The sequence below is a fragment of the Triticum urartu genome, chromosome 3A (genome assembly GCF_056163025.1).
Source record: "Triticum urartu cultivar PI428250 chromosome 3A, HENAU_Tu73, whole genome shotgun sequence".
NCBI classification, from domain to species: Eukaryota; Viridiplantae; Streptophyta; class Magnoliopsida; order Poales; family Poaceae; genus Triticum; species Triticum urartu.
In genome coordinates this window covers 52,370,255-52,375,469 of record NC_141875.1, presented here as the reverse complement: position 1 = coordinate 52,375,469, position 5,215 = coordinate 52,370,255, and the positions used below count along the sequence as shown (strand labels likewise).

The 5,215-nt window shown below is 40.4% G+C and overlaps 1 pseudogene; it reads left to right on the top strand.

Moving 5' to 3' along the window:
* Positions 1–4,221, top strand: LOC147978445 (uncharacterized; annotated as a pseudogene).
* The last annotated feature ends 994 nt before the right edge of the window (positions 4,222–5,215 follow it).

Sequence of the window (5,215 nt, the reverse complement as noted above, 5' to 3'; positions counted from 1 at the left end):
ATGAGCACGGGGCTTCTCAAATCAAAAATGAAAAACAGAAAAAACAAGAGAGCCGCTGGGGGCAGGGCGTCTCGCGGCGAGGCGGAGCACGTCCCCGCTGCACGACGCCTGTTCGACGAAATGCCTTCACGGCAAGACGGCGTGGCGACGCCGACCACCTCACCACCGGCGAGCCCCGACAGCACGCCCTTCGCTTCAAGGGCGCGGGTGCGGCTCCCCCACCCTCATCTCCGCACGCCGCCTCTGAGGCTCATCCGCTCTGAGTGGCACCGGCACCAGCGATGCGGCCGCTACTCCTTCGGTCTCATCTTCGTGTTGCGGTGGAAGCCCCCCTTGCCTCGAGATTCCAAGCATTAGTCTCGTGACCCACCTCTCCACGGGTTCACTGCGGCGGAAGCCCCCCCACGGCCTCGCCATCCCCAGCATCAGCTTCTTGCAACACCTCTCCAGGGGTTTGTGTCTCCCTTCTAGAGCTGGTGGCGACTGAGCACGGCAAGCCTGCGGCGGGCGCGCATGAGGAGTCGGTGATGGAAGAATAGACCACCGGTTCTGACCCCGTCAAGACGCTCACGCTCTATAACTTGGAGGAGCAACTCTCATCTTCTCTGGCTGGTACCAGCACTGGCGCCGCCGCCGCCGCTGCTCCACACCCTCATCTCTGCGCTGCTACGGAATCCCCTCCACCCGCTCGACACCCCCTGCATCTCCCGCCCTACCTCTCCACGGGTTCACTGTGGTGGAAGCACCCCCATGACCACCAGTTCTGCGTAAACGAGAATAATTCTTATTGCATGGTAAATTAAACGTGGGACTACAAGTGTGTTACTTCACAATACATTAGTTATTCTATGCTTTGTTGGGCTTTTGCAGACTATGTAAATTTCATCATTTATTTGCAATTTGCATGTATTTTCATAAATAACACCTGCTTCTTGATATATACATATTTATACTAAAATTTTATACTTAGCATACTCCCATGTAAGGATTATAATTTTTCATTACTTATTCGGCATACTTAACAACATAACATAGTTTAATATTATTTTTTCATTACTTATTTGGCATACCATTGAAAAATACTCATACTTTGCACTGAATTCAATCGGTATTTTGTAACAAAAACATTTTAAAATTAGTTTTTCATACTTATGTAAATTATATAGTTTATACATATCAATGTTAGATATCTCTAAGACATATGATTTAACAAATATCATACTAGTGGTTGTACTCTTTGATTAGGAAAGCATATCTATAGAAAACTCTAGAGTACAAATTTGACCATATGTGAGGAATTGTTTTACATATACTCATTTTTTGGAGCACCCATATATAAATCTATATCTATACCTACTAATAAAGGAAATACGTATTCTTGGTCCGTCATGCTATTTGCAGAAACCCAGTGATGTTTCTGGTAATCAACTCACAGTCTAGTTTTAAGTCAGATTTTTATTTTTGCAAAAAAATCCCGATGTTTCTGGTAATCAATCCGTAGACCAATTTTAAATCAGATTTTTGATTTTATAGGGAACCCCCTGATATCTTGGTTAATCAACCCGCAGTAGATATCAAATGCTTTAAAAAATATATCCATATCTTTTAAATCGCAACTCCAAATTTAACTTGTTATATATGGAATTTGATTAGAAAAATATGTAGAATTTAATATGATGTAAGTTTACCTGTTAAACATTAAAAAAAATTCTATTTAAGATGCAACCTTAATCAATAGCGCATGATCCATCTTTCTTTCATACCCGTGTCGATCCGGATTGAAAATGGACAGCTCAAGAAAACAAGGATCGTAGATGAAAGAAACTATCCATAACCACACAGGCAAGCTTTGCCAAAATCTCACAGGAAAAAGTAGGTTTCCCATCTTATGCCAAGAGAGAGAGAGAGAGAGAGAGAGAGCTTAGGATTGACAAAATTTAAAGCGTTGAGATTATGTGAGCACTGAGGCTAACGTTTACGAGGGTAGGAAAGAGGGTAAGTGGCAATACAGATGGGATGCCATGTGTTGAAATAAAGGACATGGACCTATTGGGTCTTGAGTTATGGTTATTGAGTTAGCGGGTGTGGTGCTTTTTCCCGTCGCAACGCACGAGCTCTTTTACTAGTTATAATTAATGGGTGTACATTTGTACACCCATGTACTCATCTAGCTCCGTCTATGGTTCAATATACAAAGTGCAATTTGCATGTATGATCAATAACCGTCGCATGTTTTAGTGGCGGTCACAAATTAACCTCAGCAAAGATCAGTGTGAAGTTCAATGAATTGGCAATTATTCACTGATGGTATTTGTGGCATTTCTATCATATCACTGCATTATAGAAGCATTTGTATTACCTTTGTGCGTGTGTGTGTCATGCTTTTATCTATATTCATTTATTTCGGCTGTATAGATGGCTTCTGGAGTGTCATAAGGTGTTGTTGTTATTGCTCTTAGTATGATGGATTACATGAGAGTTCATCACCGTATTCATTTCAGCATATGGATGAACATAATGACCGGGTTATTATGAGTAGGTCTTTTCAGTTCCAGCACGAAGTTATGTTTGTTTGTGAATAACTTGACAGTACTTTTTTCGGTTTCTGAAAGTGCATTCCCGTGTGCAACAAACCAAAAATGGTTAGACCGACAGTTCCTTTTCAGCTTATCATAATATATTCCTCTATACAAGGGTTATTCTTATTTGGTTTTACTTTTCTTCCAATAGCAATTGTATTCCGTACATCAATTTAATTTACATTTATCATGTGGATTAGTTAATGCCATCTGCTTTTGCGTTCCTAGTTTCTCTTGCTGCTAATCTACATTATAGAACACATGAGTTTTTTCTCATACCTTTGATAAATTTACCCTATCTGGCAGGTGAAAATGGGACTTCGTGTTCTTACAAGGTCGAATGAGAACTTGGAGAGAGGAGTTTATATTCAACCATTCATGAAATACTGAAAGTTGCAGTTGCTAAATACAATGACAGTCATCTTACAACAGAGCAAGATGTATGATTCACCCTATGCATTGCGTAGGCATGCTTGTATATATTAATGACAGAATATATTACTTGTGGATGCCAATTGTTTGCTCGCTTCCCCTTTAATTTCAAGTTGTGTGAGGTTGGAGATTAGAAAGATACTGACAGACTAGGCACATAATTTTGGAATTGCCATTGATGATGTCTCTATTATAGGCCTAAGCTTTGAAAATGTGTACTCAGGACATTGATTAGAAAGAGGTGACTACACAAGAAACTGAGCAAGATAACATGAATGCAATGATCAGGTCACATGTAAGAGATCTTGAATATGTCTTGTATAATCTTGACACCATGTTATATTCAGAAGGATGAAACGAAAATAATAGGAAGACACTATGGCCTACTATTGCTTGTGCTAGTAACAGGTAGTCCCTCCGATCCATATTAATTGTCGCTGATTTAGTACAAAGTTGATTGGAGGGAGTACAATTTTATCCGATTTCATTTACCTGTTCTTGAATTCAGATATTTTATTGAAGGAATTACTAGATAATTTGCTTCAAATTGAGGGTTCTTTCCTTAATAAATAACACTGAAGTACTCAATCACTTGCACTGATTTGCAGAAATTCACTCTTTGACTCTTATCAGAAGATTAACATGATTGAATCTAGTCTTCCCTAAGGCTAGGGACTTATGTTGATAAAATGGATTGTATTCATGGAGTAGATATACTGATATTATATACACCTTCTCAGGAGGATGGCCAAATATGGACCAAGAGGCAGATTGGTTACATTTTTTATCTAGGTACTACGCTGGGCATTATATTTTGGATTCGACCCTAGTTGCCTAGTCGCTATGGCGGTTGGATATTGGCTGCATTTGCTGCCGCTTGGGGGGCGGGGCAGCGTGGGGTTGCCCATTGGAATGTTTGGCACCTCAAGGCTTGAATTTGTTTTGTAGTTGGCATGTAGGGCGATTCATCTCTCTTTCCTTCTCACTGCTCGTCATCTATGCAATCTACATCCGGACACTAAATGTTGCCGGCACTCCACCCACTCCATCTGTGCCGTCATTTGGAATCACCGACGATGATGGTGATGGTGATGCTGACGGGTGGACGACTGTTGGCTTCATTGTGATTGCGGCTCTAGTGTCCTTTGTGAAGGAAATATGCCCTAGAGGCAATAATAAAGTTGTTATGTTATATTTCCTTATATCATGATAAATGTTTATTATTCATGCTAGAATTGTATTAACCGGTAACTTGATACATGTGTGGATACATAGACAAAACACCGTGTCCCTAGTAAGCCTCTACTAGACTAGCTCGTTAATCAAAGATGATTAAGTTTCCTAACCATAGACATGTGTTGTCATTTGATGAACGGGATCACATCATTAGGAGAATGATGTGATGGAAACGACCCATCCGTTAGCTTAGCATAATGATCGTTAAGTTTTATTGCTATTGCTTTCTTCATGACATATACATATTCCTTTGACTATGAGATTATGCAACTCCCGGATACCGGAGGAATACCTTGTGTACTATCAAATGTCACAACGTAACTAGGTGATTATAAAGATTCTCTACAGGTATCTCCGAAGGTGTTTGTTGGGTTGGCATAGATCGAGATTAGGATTTGTCACCCCGAGTATCAAAGAGGTATCTCTGGGCCCTCTCGGTAATGCACATCATAATAAGCCTTGCAAGCAATGTGACTAATGATTTAGTTGTGGGATGATGAATTACAGAACGAGCAAAGAGACTTGCCGGTAACGAGATTGAACTAGGTATGAAGATACCGACGATCGAATCTCGGGCAAGTAACATACCAATGACAAAGGGAATAACGTATGTTGTCATTACGGTTTGACCGATAAAGATCTTCGTAGAATATGTAGGAACCAATATGAGCATCCAGGTTCCGCTGTTGGTTATTGATCGAAGATCTCGGTCATGTTTACATAGTTCTCGAACCCGTAGGTGATACGTCCATTTTGCATCATGTTTTCTTACTGTTATTTATAATGTTTTTATCCATAATAATGCCTTTTGGAGTAATTCTAATGCCTTTTCTCTAACATTTTGCAAGGAACACACCAAGAGGGAGAATTCCGGCAGCTGGAAATCTGGATCTAGAAAAGCTACGTCAGGCTACCTATTCTGCACAACTCCAAATAAGCTGAAACTTCACGAGGATTTTTTATGGAAT